The sequence below is a fragment of the Phoxinus phoxinus genome, assembly GCF_949152265.1.
Source record: "Phoxinus phoxinus genome assembly, chromosome: 3".
Taxonomy (NCBI): Eukaryota; Metazoa; Chordata; class Actinopteri; order Cypriniformes; family Leuciscidae; genus Phoxinus; species Phoxinus phoxinus.
The window spans coordinates 38,293,250-38,313,398 of record NC_136878.1 but is presented as its reverse complement, the minus strand read 5'-3'; the positions used below and the strand labels follow the sequence as shown (position 1 = coordinate 38,313,398).

General features: G+C 39.7%; 1 long non-coding RNA gene across 1 annotated transcript; it reads left to right on the top strand.

The window, feature by feature from the left end:
- Nucleotides 1-371: 371 nt before the first annotated feature.
- On the top strand, nucleotides 372-19,635 carry LOC306994897. Its single transcript, XR_013796762.1, has 30 exons — nucleotides 372-583; nucleotides 704-1,249; nucleotides 1,370-1,915; nucleotides 2,036-2,581; nucleotides 2,702-3,247; nucleotides 3,368-3,913; nucleotides 4,034-4,579; nucleotides 4,700-5,245; nucleotides 5,366-5,911; nucleotides 6,032-6,577; nucleotides 6,698-7,243; nucleotides 7,364-7,909; nucleotides 8,030-8,575; nucleotides 8,696-9,241; nucleotides 9,362-9,907; nucleotides 10,028-10,573; nucleotides 10,694-11,239; nucleotides 11,360-11,905; nucleotides 12,026-12,571; nucleotides 12,692-13,237; nucleotides 13,358-13,903; nucleotides 14,024-14,569; nucleotides 14,690-15,235; nucleotides 15,356-15,901; nucleotides 16,022-16,567; nucleotides 16,688-17,233; nucleotides 17,354-17,899; nucleotides 18,020-18,565; nucleotides 18,686-19,231; nucleotides 19,352-19,635. It is a non-coding gene; the product is annotated as an uncharacterized lncRNA (long non-coding RNA).
- The last annotated feature ends 514 nt before the right edge of the window (nucleotides 19,636-20,149 follow it).

The window sequence follows — 20,149 nt, the reverse complement described above, 5'->3', positions numbered from 1 at the left end:
ACCGTCATTATTAGGTGTTCAAGCACGAAGTGTTGAAAACCTATTGTAATTGTAAGGATTTTTATTATTATTCTTCTCCCCTAAAACGCGTCGTGCAGCCCAAACCAAAAGAGCTGGAGCTTTGAAACTTTGCCAGATGGTAGTACAAAAATCGAGGAGAGGTTATCAAAGTATGAGCCAGATTGGCCCATAGGTGGCGCTAGAGCAACCAAAAGTACTAAATTGCTCATAACTCCTAGGTCGTTTATGCTAGAATCACAATTTCCACATCCCTGTAATCCTTGGCTCAAGACGAACAAGATGTATATCTCCAAATTCGATTTGGGCCCAAAAAAAAAAAGCATTTGGGTGGCTATAAGTGGGTCATTTAAGAAAAGGGGCGTGTCAAAATACACTCAAAAGCCTATAAATCCTAAACAAAAACTCAGAACTGCACAAAAATTGATCAGCATATGTGTCTTAACATGGTGAGGAAGCATGCCGAGTTTCATGGAGATCGGACCTTAGGTGGCGCTAAAACTGGCAAAAAGGTACCGTCATTATTAGGTGTTCAAGCACGAAGTGTTGAAAACCTATTGTAATTGTAAGGATTTTTATTATTATTCTTCTCCCCTAAAACGCGTCGTGCAGCCCAAACCAAAAGAGCTGGAGCTTTGAAACTTTGCCAGATGGTAGTACAAAAATCGAGGAGAGGTTATCAAAGTATGAGCCAGATTGGCCCATAGGTGGCGCTAGAGCAACCAAAAGTACTAAATTGCTCATAACTCCTAGGTCGTTTATGCTAGAATCACAATTTCCACATCCCTGTAATCCTTGGCTCAAGACGAACAAGATGTATATCTCCAAATTCGATTTGGGCCCAAAAAAAAAAAGTTATGGCCAATTTTGTCCAAAACCTACTTGTGCGAACTAGTCCCTGGTTTTTTGCCCAATCAGAACCAAACCAGTCTAGGACAGTTCTTTGGACTCTCTAGATTAATAATTATCAAAAAAAAGTGTATTTTTTGCATTTGGGTGGCTATAAGTGGGTCATTTAAGAAAAGGGGCGTGTCAAAATACACTCAAAAGCCTATAAATCCTAAACAAAAACTCAGAACTGCACAAAAATTGATCAGCATATGTGTCTTAACATGGTGAGGAAGCATGCCGAGTTTCATGGAGATCGGACCTTAGGTGGCGCTAAAACTGGCAAAAAGGTACCGTCATTATTAGGTGTTCAAGCACGAAGTGTTGAAAACCTATTGTAATTGTAAGGATTTTTATTATTATTCTTCTCCCCTAAAACGCGTCGTGCAGCCCAAACCAAAAGAGCTGGAGCTTTGAAACTTTGCCAGATGGTAGTACAAAAATCGAGGAGAGGTTATCAAAGTATGAGCCAGATTGGCCCATAGGTGGCGCTAGAGCAACCAAAAGTACTAAATTGCTCATAACTCCTAGGTCGTTTATGCTAGAATCACAATTTCCACATCCCTGTAATCCTTGGCTCAAGACGAACAAGATGTATATCTCCAAATTCGATTTGGGCCCAAAAAAAAAAAGTTATGGCCAATTTTGTCCAAAACCTACTTGTGCGAACTAGTCCCTGGTTTTTTGCCCAATCAGAACCAAACCAGTCTAGGACAGTTCTTTGGACTCTCTAGATTAATAATTATCAAAAAAAAGTGTATTTTTTGCATTTGGGTGGCTATAAGTGGGTCATTTAAGAAAAGGGGCGTGTCAAAATACACTCAAAAGCCTATAAATCCTAAACAAAAACTCAGAACTGCACAAAAATTGATCAGCATATGTGTCTTAACATGGTGAGGAAGCATGCCGAGTTTCATGGAGATCGGACCTTAGGTGGCGCTAAAACTGGCAAAAAGGTACCGTCATTATTAGGTGTTCAAGCACGAAGTGTTGAAAACCTATTGTAATTGTAAGGATTTTTATTATTATTCTTCTCCCCTAAAACGCGTCGTGCAGCCCAAACCAAAAGAGCTGGAGCTTTGAAACTTTGCCAGATGGTAGTACAAAAATCGAGGAGAGGTTATCAAAGTATGAGCCAGATTGGCCCATAGGTGGCGCTAGAGCAACCAAAAGTACTAAATTGCTCATAACTCCTAGGTCGTTTATGCTAGAATCACAATTTCCACATCCCTGTAATCCTTGGCTCAAGACGAACAAGATGTATATCTCCAAATTCGATTTGGGCCCAAAAAAAAAAAGTTATGGCCAATTTTGTCCAAAACCTACTTGTGCGAACTAGTCCCTGGTTTTTTGCCCAATCAGAACCAAACCAGTCTAGGACAGTTCTTTGGACTCTCTAGATTAATAATTATCAAAAAAAAGTGTATTTTTTGCATTTGGGTGGCTATAAGTGGGTCATTTAAGAAAAGGGGCGTGTCAAAATACACTCAAAAGCCTATAAATCCTAAACAAAAACTCAGAACTGCACAAAAATTGATCAGCATATGTGTCTTAACATGGTGAGGAAGCATGCCGAGTTTCATGGAGATCGGACCTTAGGTGGCGCTAAAACTGGCAAAAAGGTACCGTCATTATTAGGTGTTCAAGCACGAAGTGTTGAAAACCTATTGTAATTGTAAGGATTTTTATTATTATTCTTCTCCCCTAAAACGCGTCGTGCAGCCCAAACCAAAAGAGCTGGAGCTTTGAAACTTTGCCAGATGGTAGTACAAAAATCGAGGAGAGGTTATCAAAGTATGAGCCAGATTGGCCCATAGGTGGCGCTAGAGCAACCAAAAGTACTAAATTGCTCATAACTCCTAGGTCGTTTATGCTAGAATCACAATTTCCACATCCCTGTAATCCTTGGCTCAAGACGAACAAGATGTATATCTCCAAATTCGATTTGGGCCCAAAAAAAAAAAGTTATGGCCAATTTTGTCCAAAACCTACTTGTGCGAACTAGTCCCTGGTTTTTTGCCCAATCAGAACCAAACCAGTCTAGGACAGTTCTTTGGACTCTCTAGATTAATAATTATCAAAAAAAAGTGTATTTTTTGCATTTGGGTGGCTATAAGTGGGTCATTTAAGAAAAGGGGCGTGTCAAAATACACTCAAAAGCCTATAAATCCTAAACAAAAACTCAGAACTGCACAAAAATTGATCAGCATATGTGTCTTAACATGGTGAGGAAGCATGCCGAGTTTCATGGAGATCGGACCTTAGGTGGCGCTAAAACTGGCAAAAAGGTACCGTCATTATTAGGTGTTCAAGCACGAAGTGTTGAAAACCTATTGTAATTGTAAGGATTTTTATTATTATTCTTCTCCCCTAAAACGCGTCGTGCAGCCCAAACCAAAAGAGCTGGAGCTTTGAAACTTTGCCAGATGGTAGTACAAAAATCGAGGAGAGGTTATCAAAGTATGAGCCAGATTGGCCCATAGGTGGCGCTAGAGCAACCAAAAGTACTAAATTGCTCATAACTCCTAGGTCGTTTATGCTAGAATCACAATTTCCACATCCCTGTAATCCTTGGCTCAAGACGAACAAGATGTATATCTCCAAATTCGATTTGGGCCCAAAAAAAAAAAGTTATGGCCAATTTTGTCCAAAACCTACTTGTGCGAACTAGTCCCTGGTTTTTTGCCCAATCAGAACCAAACCAGTCTAGGACAGTTCTTTGGACTCTCTAGATTAATAATTATCAAAAAAAAGTGTATTTTTTGCATTTGGGTGGCTATAAGTGGGTCATTTAAGAAAAGGGGCGTGTCAAAATACACTCAAAAGCCTATAAATCCTAAACAAAAACTCAGAACTGCACAAAAATTGATCAGCATATGTGTCTTAACATGGTGAGGAAGCATGCCGAGTTTCATGGAGATCGGACCTTAGGTGGCGCTAAAACTGGCAAAAAGGTACCGTCATTATTAGGTGTTCAAGCACGAAGTGTTGAAAACCTATTGTAATTGTAAGGATTTTTATTATTATTCTTCTCCCCTAAAACGCGTCGTGCAGCCCAAACCAAAAGAGCTGGAGCTTTGAAACTTTGCCAGATGGTAGTACAAAAATCGAGGAGAGGTTATCAAAGTATGAGCCAGATTGGCCCATAGGTGGCGCTAGAGCAACCAAAAGTACTAAATTGCTCATAACTCCTAGGTCGTTTATGCTAGAATCACAATTTCCACATCCCTGTAATCCTTGGCTCAAGACGAACAAGATGTATATCTCCAAATTCGATTTGGGCCCAAAAAAAAAAAGTTATGGCCAATTTTGTCCAAAACCTACTTGTGCGAACTAGTCCCTGGTTTTTTGCCCAATCAGAACCAAACCAGTCTAGGACAGTTCTTTGGACTCTCTAGATTAATAATTATCAAAAAAAAGTGTATTTTTTGCATTTGGGTGGCTATAAGTGGGTCATTTAAGAAAAGGGGCGTGTCAAAATACACTCAAAAGCCTATAAATCCTAAACAAAAACTCAGAACTGCACAAAAATTGATCAGCATATGTGTCTTAACATGGTGAGGAAGCATGCCGAGTTTCATGGAGATCGGACCTTAGGTGGCGCTAAAACTGGCAAAAAGGTACCGTCATTATTAGGTGTTCAAGCACGAAGTGTTGAAAACCTATTGTAATTGTAAGGATTTTTATTATTATTCTTCTCCCCTAAAACGCGTCGTGCAGCCCAAACCAAAAGAGCTGGAGCTTTGAAACTTTGCCAGATGGTAGTACAAAAATCGAGGAGAGGTTATCAAAGTATGAGCCAGATTGGCCCATAGGTGGCGCTAGAGCAACCAAAAGTACTAAATTGCTCATAACTCCTAGGTCGTTTATGCTAGAATCACAATTTCCACATCCCTGTAATCCTTGGCTCAAGACGAACAAGATGTATATCTCCAAATTCGATTTGGGCCCAAAAAAAAAAAGTTATGGCCAATTTTGTCCAAAACCTACTTGTGCGAACTAGTCCCTGGTTTTTTGCCCAATCAGAACCAAACCAGTCTAGGACAGTTCTTTGGACTCTCTAGATTAATAATTATCAAAAAAAAGTGTATTTTTTGCATTTGGGTGGCTATAAGTGGGTCATTTAAGAAAAGGGGCGTGTCAAAATACACTCAAAAGCCTATAAATCCTAAACAAAAACTCAGAACTGCACAAAAATTGATCAGCATATGTGTCTTAACATGGTGAGGAAGCATGCCGAGTTTCATGGAGATCGGACCTTAGGTGGCGCTAAAACTGGCAAAAAGGTACCGTCATTATTAGGTGTTCAAGCACGAAGTGTTGAAAACCTATTGTAATTGTAAGGATTTTTATTATTATTCTTCTCCCCTAAAACGCGTCGTGCAGCCCAAACCAAAAGAGCTGGAGCTTTGAAACTTTGCCAGATGGTAGTACAAAAATCGAGGAGAGGTTATCAAAGTATGAGCCAGATTGGCCCATAGGTGGCGCTAGAGCAACCAAAAGTACTAAATTGCTCATAACTCCTAGGTCGTTTATGCTAGAATCACAATTTCCACATCCCTGTAATCCTTGGCTCAAGACGAACAAGATGTATATCTCCAAATTCGATTTGGGCCCAAAAAAAAAAAGTTATGGCCAATTTTGTCCAAAACCTACTTGTGCGAACTAGTCCCTGGTTTTTTGCCCAATCAGAACCAAACCAGTCTAGGACAGTTCTTTGGACTCTCTAGATTAATAATTATCAAAAAAAAGTGTATTTTTTGCATTTGGGTGGCTATAAGTGGGTCATTTAAGAAAAGGGGCGTGTCAAAATACACTCAAAAGCCTATAAATCCTAAACAAAAACTCAGAACTGCACAAAAATTGATCAGCATATGTGTCTTAACATGGTGAGGAAGCATGCCGAGTTTCATGGAGATCGGACCTTAGGTGGCGCTAAAACTGGCAAAAAGGTACCGTCATTATTAGGTGTTCAAGCACGAAGTGTTGAAAACCTATTGTAATTGTAAGGATTTTTATTATTATTCTTCTCCCCTAAAACGCGTCGTGCAGCCCAAACCAAAAGAGCTGGAGCTTTGAAACTTTGCCAGATGGTAGTACAAAAATCGAGGAGAGGTTATCAAAGTATGAGCCAGATTGGCCCATAGGTGGCGCTAGAGCAACCAAAAGTACTAAATTGCTCATAACTCCTAGGTCGTTTATGCTAGAATCACAATTTCCACATCCCTGTAATCCTTGGCTCAAGACGAACAAGATGTATATCTCCAAATTCGATTTGGGCCCAAAAAAAAAAAGTTATGGCCAATTTTGTCCAAAACCTACTTGTGCGAACTAGTCCCTGGTTTTTTGCCCAATCAGAACCAAACCAGTCTAGGACAGTTCTTTGGACTCTCTAGATTAATAATTATCAAAAAAAAGTGTATTTTTTGCATTTGGGTGGCTATAAGTGGGTCATTTAAGAAAAGGGGCGTGTCAAAATACACTCAAAAGCCTATAAATCCTAAACAAAAACTCAGAACTGCACAAAAATTGATCAGCATATGTGTCTTAACATGGTGAGGAAGCATGCCGAGTTTCATGGAGATCGGACCTTAGGTGGCGCTAAAACTGGCAAAAAGGTACCGTCATTATTAGGTGTTCAAGCACGAAGTGTTGAAAACCTATTGTAATTGTAAGGATTTTTATTATTATTCTTCTCCCCTAAAACGCGTCGTGCAGCCCAAACCAAAAGAGCTGGAGCTTTGAAACTTTGCCAGATGGTAGTACAAAAATCGAGGAGAGGTTATCAAAGTATGAGCCAGATTGGCCCATAGGTGGCGCTAGAGCAACCAAAAGTACTAAATTGCTCATAACTCCTAGGTCGTTTATGCTAGAATCACAATTTCCACATCCCTGTAATCCTTGGCTCAAGACGAACAAGATGTATATCTCCAAATTCGATTTGGGCCCAAAAAAAAAAAGTTATGGCCAATTTTGTCCAAAACCTACTTGTGCGAACTAGTCCCTGGTTTTTTGCCCAATCAGAACCAAACCAGTCTAGGACAGTTCTTTGGACTCTCTAGATTAATAATTATCAAAAAAAAGTGTATTTTTTGCATTTGGGTGGCTATAAGTGGGTCATTTAAGAAAAGGGGCGTGTCAAAATACACTCAAAAGCCTATAAATCCTAAACAAAAACTCAGAACTGCACAAAAATTGATCAGCATATGTGTCTTAACATGGTGAGGAAGCATGCCGAGTTTCATGGAGATCGGACCTTAGGTGGCGCTAAAACTGGCAAAAAGGTACCGTCATTATTAGGTGTTCAAGCACGAAGTGTTGAAAACCTATTGTAATTGTAAGGATTTTTATTATTATTCTTCTCCCCTAAAACGCGTCGTGCAGCCCAAACCAAAAGAGCTGGAGCTTTGAAACTTTGCCAGATGGTAGTACAAAAATCGAGGAGAGGTTATCAAAGTATGAGCCAGATTGGCCCATAGGTGGCGCTAGAGCAACCAAAAGTACTAAATTGCTCATAACTCCTAGGTCGTTTATGCTAGAATCACAATTTCCACATCCCTGTAATCCTTGGCTCAAGACGAACAAGATGTATATCTCCAAATTCGATTTGGGCCCAAAAAAAAAAAGTTATGGCCAATTTTGTCCAAAACCTACTTGTGCGAACTAGTCCCTGGTTTTTTGCCCAATCAGAACCAAACCAGTCTAGGACAGTTCTTTGGACTCTCTAGATTAATAATTATCAAAAAAAAGTGTATTTTTTGCATTTGGGTGGCTATAAGTGGGTCATTTAAGAAAAGGGGCGTGTCAAAATACACTCAAAAGCCTATAAATCCTAAACAAAAACTCAGAACTGCACAAAAATTGATCAGCATATGTGTCTTAACATGGTGAGGAAGCATGCCGAGTTTCATGGAGATCGGACCTTAGGTGGCGCTAAAACTGGCAAAAAGGTACCGTCATTATTAGGTGTTCAAGCACGAAGTGTTGAAAACCTATTGTAATTGTAAGGATTTTTATTATTATTCTTCTCCCCTAAAACGCGTCGTGCAGCCCAAACCAAAAGAGCTGGAGCTTTGAAACTTTGCCAGATGGTAGTACAAAAATCGAGGAGAGGTTATCAAAGTATGAGCCAGATTGGCCCATAGGTGGCGCTAGAGCAACCAAAAGTACTAAATTGCTCATAACTCCTAGGTCGTTTATGCTAGAATCACAATTTCCACATCCCTGTAATCCTTGGCTCAAGACGAACAAGATGTATATCTCCAAATTCGATTTGGGCCCAAAAAAAAAAAGTTATGGCCAATTTTGTCCAAAACCTACTTGTGCGAACTAGTCCCTGGTTTTTTGCCCAATCAGAACCAAACCAGTCTAGGACAGTTCTTTGGACTCTCTAGATTAATAATTATCAAAAAAAAGTGTATTTTTTGCATTTGGGTGGCTATAAGTGGGTCATTTAAGAAAAGGGGCGTGTCAAAATACACTCAAAAGCCTATAAATCCTAAACAAAAACTCAGAACTGCACAAAAATTGATCAGCATATGTGTCTTAACATGGTGAGGAAGCATGCCGAGTTTCATGGAGATCGGACCTTAGGTGGCGCTAAAACTGGCAAAAAGGTACCGTCATTATTAGGTGTTCAAGCACGAAGTGTTGAAAACCTATTGTAATTGTAAGGATTTTTATTATTATTCTTCTCCCCTAAAACGCGTCGTGCAGCCCAAACCAAAAGAGCTGGAGCTTTGAAACTTTGCCAGATGGTAGTACAAAAATCGAGGAGAGGTTATCAAAGTATGAGCCAGATTGGCCCATAGGTGGCGCTAGAGCAACCAAAAGTACTAAATTGCTCATAACTCCTAGGTCGTTTATGCTAGAATCACAATTTCCACATCCCTGTAATCCTTGGCTCAAGACGAACAAGATGTATATCTCCAAATTCGATTTGGGCCCAAAAAAAAAAAGTTATGGCCAATTTTGTCCAAAACCTACTTGTGCGAACTAGTCCCTGGTTTTTTGCCCAATCAGAACCAAACCAGTCTAGGACAGTTCTTTGGACTCTCTAGATTAATAATTATCAAAAAAAAGTGTATTTTTTGCATTTGGGTGGCTATAAGTGGGTCATTTAAGAAAAGGGGCGTGTCAAAATACACTCAAAAGCCTATAAATCCTAAACAAAAACTCAGAACTGCACAAAAATTGATCAGCATATGTGTCTTAACATGGTGAGGAAGCATGCCGAGTTTCATGGAGATCGGACCTTAGGTGGCGCTAAAACTGGCAAAAAGGTACCGTCATTATTAGGTGTTCAAGCACGAAGTGTTGAAAACCTATTGTAATTGTAAGGATTTTTATTATTATTCTTCTCCCCTAAAACGCGTCGTGCAGCCCAAACCAAAAGAGCTGGAGCTTTGAAACTTTGCCAGATGGTAGTACAAAAATCGAGGAGAGGTTATCAAAGTATGAGCCAGATTGGCCCATAGGTGGCGCTAGAGCAACCAAAAGTACTAAATTGCTCATAACTCCTAGGTCGTTTATGCTAGAATCACAATTTCCACATCCCTGTAATCCTTGGCTCAAGACGAACAAGATGTATATCTCCAAATTCGATTTGGGCCCAAAAAAAAAAAGTTATGGCCAATTTTGTCCAAAACCTACTTGTGCGAACTAGTCCCTGGTTTTTTGCCCAATCAGAACCAAACCAGTCTAGGACAGTTCTTTGGACTCTCTAGATTAATAATTATCAAAAAAAAGTGTATTTTTTGCATTTGGGTGGCTATAAGTGGGTCATTTAAGAAAAGGGGCGTGTCAAAATACACTCAAAAGCCTATAAATCCTAAACAAAAACTCAGAACTGCACAAAAATTGATCAGCATATGTGTCTTAACATGGTGAGGAAGCATGCCGAGTTTCATGGAGATCGGACCTTAGGTGGCGCTAAAACTGGCAAAAAGGTACCGTCATTATTAGGTGTTCAAGCACGAAGTGTTGAAAACCTATTGTAATTGTAAGGATTTTTATTATTATTCTTCTCCCCTAAAACGCGTCGTGCAGCCCAAACCAAAAGAGCTGGAGCTTTGAAACTTTGCCAGATGGTAGTACAAAAATCGAGGAGAGGTTATCAAAGTATGAGCCAGATTGGCCCATAGGTGGCGCTAGAGCAACCAAAAGTACTAAATTGCTCATAACTCCTAGGTCGTTTATGCTAGAATCACAATTTCCACATCCCTGTAATCCTTGGCTCAAGACGAACAAGATGTATATCTCCAAATTCGATTTGGGCCCAAAAAAAAAAAGTTATGGCCAATTTTGTCCAAAACCTACTTGTGCGAACTAGTCCCTGGTTTTTTGCCCAATCAGAACCAAACCAGTCTAGGACAGTTCTTTGGACTCTCTAGATTAATAATTATCAAAAAAAAGTGTATTTTTTGCATTTGGGTGGCTATAAGTGGGTCATTTAAGAAAAGGGGCGTGTCAAAATACACTCAAAAGCCTATAAATCCTAAACAAAAACTCAGAACTGCACAAAAATTGATCAGCATATGTGTCTTAACATGGTGAGGAAGCATGCCGAGTTTCATGGAGATCGGACCTTAGGTGGCGCTAAAACTGGCAAAAAGGTACCGTCATTATTAGGTGTTCAAGCACGAAGTGTTGAAAACCTATTGTAATTGTAAGGATTTTTATTATTATTCTTCTCCCCTAAAACGCGTCGTGCAGCCCAAACCAAAAGAGCTGGAGCTTTGAAACTTTGCCAGATGGTAGTACAAAAATCGAGGAGAGGTTATCAAAGTATGAGCCAGATTGGCCCATAGGTGGCGCTAGAGCAACCAAAAGTACTAAATTGCTCATAACTCCTAGGTCGTTTATGCTAGAATCACAATTTCCACATCCCTGTAATCCTTGGCTCAAGACGAACAAGATGTATATCTCCAAATTCGATTTGGGCCCAAAAAAAAAAAGTTATGGCCAATTTTGTCCAAAACCTACTTGTGCGAACTAGTCCCTGGTTTTTTGCCCAATCAGAACCAAACCAGTCTAGGACAGTTCTTTGGACTCTCTAGATTAATAATTATCAAAAAAAAGTGTATTTTTTGCATTTGGGTGGCTATAAGTGGGTCATTTAAGAAAAGGGGCGTGTCAAAATACACTCAAAAGCCTATAAATCCTAAACAAAAACTCAGAACTGCACAAAAATTGATCAGCATATGTGTCTTAACATGGTGAGGAAGCATGCCGAGTTTCATGGAGATCGGACCTTAGGTGGCGCTAAAACTGGCAAAAAGGTACCGTCATTATTAGGTGTTCAAGCACGAAGTGTTGAAAACCTATTGTAATTGTAAGGATTTTTATTATTATTCTTCTCCCCTAAAACGCGTCGTGCAGCCCAAACCAAAAGAGCTGGAGCTTTGAAACTTTGCCAGATGGTAGTACAAAAATCGAGGAGAGGTTATCAAAGTATGAGCCAGATTGGCCCATAGGTGGCGCTAGAGCAACCAAAAGTACTAAATTGCTCATAACTCCTAGGTCGTTTATGCTAGAATCACAATTTCCACATCCCTGTAATCCTTGGCTCAAGACGAACAAGATGTATATCTCCAAATTCGATTTGGGCCCAAAAAAAAAAAGTTATGGCCAATTTTGTCCAAAACCTACTTGTGCGAACTAGTCCCTGGTTTTTTGCCCAATCAGAACCAAACCAGTCTAGGACAGTTCTTTGGACTCTCTAGATTAATAATTATCAAAAAAAAGTGTATTTTTTGCATTTGGGTGGCTATAAGTGGGTCATTTAAGAAAAGGGGCGTGTCAAAATACACTCAAAAGCCTATAAATCCTAAACAAAAACTCAGAACTGCACAAAAATTGATCAGCATATGTGTCTTAACATGGTGAGGAAGCATGCCGAGTTTCATGGAGATCGGACCTTAGGTGGCGCTAAAACTGGCAAAAAGGTACCGTCATTATTAGGTGTTCAAGCACGAAGTGTTGAAAACCTATTGTAATTGTAAGGATTTTTATTATTATTCTTCTCCCCTAAAACGCGTCGTGCAGCCCAAACCAAAAGAGCTGGAGCTTTGAAACTTTGCCAGATGGTAGTACAAAAATCGAGGAGAGGTTATCAAAGTATGAGCCAGATTGGCCCATAGGTGGCGCTAGAGCAACCAAAAGTACTAAATTGCTCATAACTCCTAGGTCGTTTATGCTAGAATCACAATTTCCACATCCCTGTAATCCTTGGCTCAAGACGAACAAGATGTATATCTCCAAATTCGATTTGGGCCCAAAAAAAAAAAGTTATGGCCAATTTTGTCCAAAACCTACTTGTGCGAACTAGTCCCTGGTTTTTTGCCCAATCAGAACCAAACCAGTCTAGGACAGTTCTTTGGACTCTCTAGATTAATAATTATCAAAAAAAAGTGTATTTTTTGCATTTGGGTGGCTATAAGTGGGTCATTTAAGAAAAGGGGCGTGTCAAAATACACTCAAAAGCCTATAAATCCTAAACAAAAACTCAGAACTGCACAAAAATTGATCAGCATATGTGTCTTAACATGGTGAGGAAGCATGCCGAGTTTCATGGAGATCGGACCTTAGGTGGCGCTAAAACTGGCAAAAAGGTACCGTCATTATTAGGTGTTCAAGCACGAAGTGTTGAAAACCTATTGTAATTGTAAGGATTTTTATTATTATTCTTCTCCCCTAAAACGCGTCGTGCAGCCCAAACCAAAAGAGCTGGAGCTTTGAAACTTTGCCAGATGGTAGTACAAAAATCGAGGAGAGGTTATCAAAGTATGAGCCAGATTGGCCCATAGGTGGCGCTAGAGCAACCAAAAGTACTAAATTGCTCATAACTCCTAGGTCGTTTATGCTAGAATCACAATTTCCACATCCCTGTAATCCTTGGCTCAAGACGAACAAGATGTATATCTCCAAATTCGATTTGGGCCCAAAAAAAAAAAGTTATGGCCAATTTTGTCCAAAACCTACTTGTGCGAACTAGTCCCTGGTTTTTTGCCCAATCAGAACCAAACCAGTCTAGGACAGTTCTTTGGACTCTCTAGATTAATAATTATCAAAAAAAAGTGTATTTTTTGCATTTGGGTGGCTATAAGTGGGTCATTTAAGAAAAGGGGCGTGTCAAAATACACTCAAAAGCCTATAAATCCTAAACAAAAACTCAGAACTGCACAAAAATTGATCAGCATATGTGTCTTAACATGGTGAGGAAGCATGCCGAGTTTCATGGAGATCGGACCTTAGGTGGCGCTAAAACTGGCAAAAAGGTACCGTCATTATTAGGTGTTCAAGCACGAAGTGTTGAAAACCTATTGTAATTGTAAGGATTTTTATTATTATTCTTCTCCCCTAAAACGCGTCGTGCAGCCCAAACCAAAAGAGCTGGAGCTTTGAAACTTTGCCAGATGGTAGTACAAAAATCGAGGAGAGGTTATCAAAGTATGAGCCAGATTGGCCCATAGGTGGCGCTAGAGCAACCAAAAGTACTAAATTGCTCATAACTCCTAGGTCGTTTATGCTAGAATCACAATTTCCACATCCCTGTAATCCTTGGCTCAAGACGAACAAGATGTATATCTCCAAATTCGATTTGGGCCCAAAAAAAAAAAGTTATGGCCAATTTTGTCCAAAACCTACTTGTGCGAACTAGTCCCTGGTTTTTTGCCCAATCAGAACCAAACCAGTCTAGGACAGTTCTTTGGACTCTCTAGATTAATAATTATCAAAAAAAAGTGTATTTTTTGCATTTGGGTGGCTATAAGTGGGTCATTTAAGAAAAGGGGCGTGTCAAAATACACTCAAAAGCCTATAAATCCTAAACAAAAACTCAGAACTGCACAAAAATTGATCAGCATATGTGTCTTAACATGGTGAGGAAGCATGCCGAGTTTCATGGAGATCGGACCTTAGGTGGCGCTAAAACTGGCAAAAAGGTACCGTCATTATTAGGTGTTCAAGCACGAAGTGTTGAAAACCTATTGTAATTGTAAGGATTTTTATTATTATTCTTCTCCCCTAAAACGCGTCGTGCAGCCCAAACCAAAAGAGCTGGAGCTTTGAAACTTTGCCAGATGGTAGTACAAAAATCGAGGAGAGGTTATCAAAGTATGAGCCAGATTGGCCCATAGGTGGCGCTAGAGCAACCAAAAGTACTAAATTGCTCATAACTCCTAGGTCGTTTATGCTAGAATCACAATTTCCACATCCCTGTAATCCTTGGCTCAAGACGAACAAGATGTATATCTCCAAATTCGATTTGGGCCCAAAAAAAAAAAGTTATGGCCAATTTTGTCCAAAACCTACTTGTGCGAACTAGTCCCTGGTTTTTTGCCCAATCAGAACCAAACCAGTCTAGGACAGTTCTTTGGACTCTCTAGATTAATAATTATCAAAAAAAAGTGTATTTTTTGCATTTGGGTGGCTATAAGTGGGTCATTTAAGAAAAGGGGCGTGTCAAAATACACTCAAAAGCCTATAAATCCTAAACAAAAACTCAGAACTGCACAAAAATTGATCAGCATATGTGTCTTAACATGGTGAGGAAGCATGCCGAGTTTCATGGAGATCGGACCTTAGGTGGCGCTAAAACTGGCAAAAAGGTACCGTCATTATTAGGTGTTCAAGCACGAAGTGTTGAAAACCTATTGTAATTGTAAGGATTTTTATTATTATTCTTCTCCCCTAAAACGCGTCGTGCAGCCCAAACCAAAAGAGCTGGAGCTTTGAAACTTTGCCAGATGGTAGTACAAAAATCGAGGAGAGGTTATCAAAGTATGAGCCAGATTGGCCCATAGGTGGCGCTAGAGCAACCAAAAGTACTAAATTGCTCATAACTCCTAGGTCGTTTATGCTAGAATCACAATTTCCACATCCCTGTAATCCTTGGCTCAAGACGAACAAGATGTATATCTCCAAATTCGATTTGGGCCCAAAAAAAAAAAGTTATGGCCAATTTTGTCCAAAACCTACTTGTGCGAACTAGTCCCTGGTTTTTTGCCCAATCAGAACCAAACCAGTCTAGGACAGTTCTTTGGACTCTCTAGATTAATAATTATCAAAAAAAAGTGTATTTTTTGCATTTGGGTGGCTATAAGTGGGTCATTTAAGAAAAGGGGCGTGTCAAAATACACTCAAAAGCCTATAAATCCTAAACAAAAACTCAGAACTGCACAAAAATTGATCAGCATATGTGTCTTAACATGGTGAGGAAGCATGCCGAGTTTCATGGAGATCGGACCTTAGGTGGCGCTAAAACTGGCAAAAAGGTACCGTCATTATTAGGTGTTCAAGCACGAAGTGTTGAAAACCTATTGTAATTGTAAGGATTTTTATTATTATTCTTCTCCCCTAAAACGCGTCGTGCAGCCCAAACCAAAAGAGCTGGAGCTTTGAAACTTTGCCAGATGGTAGTACAAAAATCGAGGAGAGGTTATCAAAGTATGAGCCAGATTGGCCCATAGGTGGCGCTAGAGCAACCAAAAGTACTAAATTGCTCATAACTCCTAGGTCGTTTATGCTAGAATCACAATTTCCACATCCCTGTAATCCTTGGCTCAAGACGAACAAGATGTATATCTCCAAATTCGATTTGGGCCCAAAAAAAAAAAGTTATGGCCAATTTTGTCCAAAACCTACTTGTGCGAACTAGTCCCTGGTTTTTTGCCCAATCAGAACCAAACCAGTCTAGGACAGTTCTTTGGACTCTCTAGATTAATAATTATCAAAAAAAAGTGTATTTTTTGCATTTGGGTGGCTATAAGTGGGTCATTTAAGAAAAGGGGCGTGTCAAAATACACTCAAAAGCCTATAAATCCTAAACAAAAACTCAGAACTGCACAAAAATTGATCAGCATATGTGTCTTAACATGGTGAGGAAGCATGCCGAGTTTCATGGAGATCGGACCTTAGGTGGCGCTAAAACTGGCAAAAAGGTACCGTCATTATTAGGTGTTCAAGCACGAAGTGTTGAAAACCTATTGTAATTGTAAGGATTTTTATTATTATTCTTCTCCCCTAAAACGCGTCGTGCAGCCCAAACCAAAAGAGCTGGAGCTTTGAAACTTTGCCAGATGGTAGTACAAAAATCGAGGAGAGGTTATCAAAGTATGAGCCAGATTGGCCCATAGGTGGCGCTAGAGCAACCAAAAGTACTAAATTGCTCATAACTCCTAGGTCGTTTATGCTAGAATCACAATTTCCACATCCCTGTAATCCTTGGCTCAAGACGAACAAGATGTATATCTCCAAATTCGATTTGGGCCCAAAAAAAAAAAGTTATGGCCAATTTTGTCCAAAACCTACTTGTGCGAACTAGTCCCTGGTTTTTTGCCCAATCAGAACCAAACCAGTCTAGGACAGTTCTTTGGACTCTCTAGATTAATAATTATCAAAAAAAAGTGTATTTTTTGCATTTGGGTGGCTATAAGTGGGTCATTTAAGAAAAGGGGCGTGTCAAAATACACTCAAAAGCCTATAAATCCTAAACAAAAACTCAGAACTGCACAAAAATTGATCAGCATATGTGTCTTAACATGGTGAGGAAGCATGCCGAGTTTCATGGAGATCGGACCTTAGGTGGCGCTAAAACTGGCAAAAAGGTACCGTCATTATTAGGTGTTCAAGCACGAAGTGTTGAAAACCTATTGTAATTGTAAGGATTTTTATTATTATTCTTCTCCCCTAAAACGCGTCGTGCAGCCCAAACCAAAAGAGCTGGAGCTTTGAAACTTTGCCAGATGGTAGTACAAAAATCGAGGAGAGGTTATCAAAGTATGAGCCAGATTGGCCCATAGGTGGCGCTAGAGCAACCAAAAGTACTAAATTGCTCATAACTCCTAGGTCGTTTATGCTAGAATCACAATTTCCACATCCCTGTAATCCTTGGCTCAAGACGAACAAGATGTATATCTCCAAATTCGATTTGGGCCCAAAAAAAAAAAGTTATGGCCAATTTTGTCCAAAACCTACTTGTGCGAACTAGTCCCTGGTTTTTTGCCCAATCAGAACCAAACCAGTCTAGGACAGTTCTTTGGACTCTCTAGATTAATAATTATCAAAAAAAAGTGTATTTTTTGCATTTGGGTGGCTATAAGTGGGTCATTTAAGAAAAGGGGCGTGTCAAAATACACTCAAAAGCCTATAAATCCTAAACAAAAACTCAGAACTGCACAAAAATTGATCAGCATATGTGTCTTAACATGGTGAGGAAGCATGCCGAGTTTCATGGAGATCGGACCTTAGGTGGCGCTAAAACTGGCAAAAAGGTACCGTCATTATTAGGTGTTCAAGCACGAAGTGTTGAAAACCTATTGTAATTGTAAGGATTTTTATTATTATTCTTCTCCCCTAAAACGCGTCGTGCAGCCCAAACCAAAAGAGCTGGAGCTTTGAAACTTTGCCAGATGGTAGTACAAAAATCGAGGAGAGGTTATCAAAGTATGAGCCAGATTGGCCCATAGGTGGCGCTAGAGCAACCAAAAGTACTAAATTGCTCATAACTCCTAGGTCGTTTATGCTAGAATCACAATTTCCACATCCCTGTAATCCTTGGCTCAAGACGAACAAGATGTATATCTCCAAATTCGATTTGGGCCCAAAAAAAAAAAGTTATGGCCAATTTTGTCCAAAACCTACTTGTGCGAACTAGTCCCTGGTTTTTTGCCCAATCAGAACCAAACCAGTCTAGGACAGTTCTTTGGACTCTCTAGATTAATAATTATCAAAAAAAAGTGTATTTTTTGCATTTGGGTGGCTATAAGTGGGTCATTTAAGAAAAGGGGCGTGTCAAAATACACTCAAAAGCCTATAAATCCTAAACAAAAACTCAGAACTGCACAAAAATTGATCAGCATATGTGTCTTAACATGGTGAGGAAGCATGCCGAGTTTCATGGAGATCGGACCTTAGGTGGCGCTAAAACTGGCAAAAAGGTACCGTCATTATTAGGTGTTCAAGCACGAAGTGTTGAAAACCTATTGTAATTGTAAGGATTTTTATTATTATTCTTCTCCCCTAAAACGCGTCGTGCAGCCCAAACCAAAAGAGCTGGAGCTTTGAAACTTTGCCAGATGGTAGTACAAAAATCGAGGAGAGGTTATCAAAGTATGAGCCAGATTGGCCCATAGGTGGCGCTAGAGCAACCAAAAGTACTAAATTGCTCATAACTCCTAGGTCGTTTATGCTAGAATCACAATTTCCACATCCCTGTAATCCTTGGCTCAAGACGAACAAGATGTATATCTCCAAATTCGATTTGGGCCCAAAAAAAAAAAGTTATGGCCAATTTTGTCCAAAACCTACTTGTGCGAACTAGTCCCTGGTTTTTTGCCCAATCAGAACCAAACCAGTCTAGGACAGTTCTTTGGACTCTCTAGATTAATAATTATCAAAAAAAAGTGTATTTTTTGCATTTGGGTGGCTATAAGTGGGTCATTTAAGAAAAGGGGCGTGTCAAAATACACTCAAAAGCCTATAAATCCTAAACAAAAACTCAGAACTGCACAAAAATTGATCAGCATATGTGTCTTAACATGGTGAGGAAGCATGCCGAGTTTCATGGAGATCGGACCTTAGGTGGCGCTAAAACTGGCAAAAAGGTACCGTCATTATTAGGTGTTCAAGCACGAAGTGTTGAAAACCTATTGTAATTGTAAGGATTTTTATTATTATTCTTCTCCCCTAAAACGCGTCGTGCAGCCCAAACCAAAAGAGCTGGAGCTTTGAAACTTTGCCAGATGGTAGTACAAAAATCGAGGAGAGGTTATCAAAGTATGAGCCAGATTGGCCCATAGGTGGCGCTAGAGCAACCAAAAGTACTAAATTGCTCATAACTCCTAGGTCGTTTATGCTAGAATCACAATTTCCACATCCCTGTAATCCTTGGCTCAAGACGAACAAGATGTATATCTCCAAATTCGATTTGGGCCCAAAAAAAAAAAGTTATGGCCAATTTTGTCCAAAACCTACTTGTGCGAACTAGTCCCTGGTTTTTTGCCCAATCAGAACCAAACCAGTCTAGGACAGTTCTTTGGACTCTCTAGATTAATAATTATCAAAAAAAAGTGTATTTTTTGCATTTGGGTGGCTATAAGTGGGTCATTTAAGAAAAGGGGCGTGTCAAAATACACTCAAAAGCCTATAAATCCTAAACAAAAACTCAGAACTGCACAAAAATTGATCAGCATATGTGTCTTAACATGGTGAGGAAGCATGCCGAGTTTCATGGAGATCGGACCTTAGGTGGCGCTAAAACTGGCAAAAAGGTACCGTCATTATTAGGTGTTCAAGCACGAAGTGTTGAAAACCTATTGTAATTGTAAGGATTTTTATTATTATTCTTCTCCCCTAAAACGCGTCGTGCAGCCCAAACCAAAAGAGCTGGAGCTTTGAAACTTTGCCAGATGGTAGTACAAAAATCGAGGAGAGGTTATCAAAGTATGAGCCAGATTGGCCCATAGGTGGCGCTAGAGCAACCAAAAGTACTAAATTGCTCATAACTCCTAGGTCGTTTATGCTAGAATCACAATTTCCACATCCCTGTAATCCTTGGCTCAAGACGAACAAGATGTATATCTCCAAATTCGATTTGGGCCCAAAAAAAAAAAGTTATGGCCAATTTTGTCCAAAACCTACTTGTGCGAACTAGTCCCTGGTTTTTTGCCCAATCAGAACCAAACCAGTCTAGGACAGTTCTTTGGACTCTCTAGATTAATAATTATCAAAAAAAAGTGTATTTTTTGCATTTGGGTGGCTATAAGTGGGTCATTTAAGAAAAGGGGCGTGTCAAAATACACTCAAAAGCCTATAAATCCTAAACAAAAACTCAGAACTGCACAAAAATTGATCAGCATATGTGTCTTAACATGGTGAGGAAGCATGCCGAGTTTCATGGAGATCGGACCTTAGGTGGCGCTAAAACTGGCAAAAAGGTACCGTCATTATTAGGTGTTCAAGCACGAAGTGTTGAAAACCTATTGTAATTGTAAGGATTTTTATTATTATTCTTCTCCCCTAAAACGCGTCGTGCAGCCCAAACCAAAAGAGCTGGAGCTTTGAAACTTTGCCAGATGGTAGTACAAAAATCGAGGAGAGGTTATCAAAGTATGAGCCAGATTGGCCCATAGGTGGCGCTAGAGCAACCAAAAGTACTAAATTGCTCATAACTCCTAGGTCGTTTATGCTAGAATCACAATTTCCACATCCCTGTAATCCTTGGCTCAAGACGAACAAGATG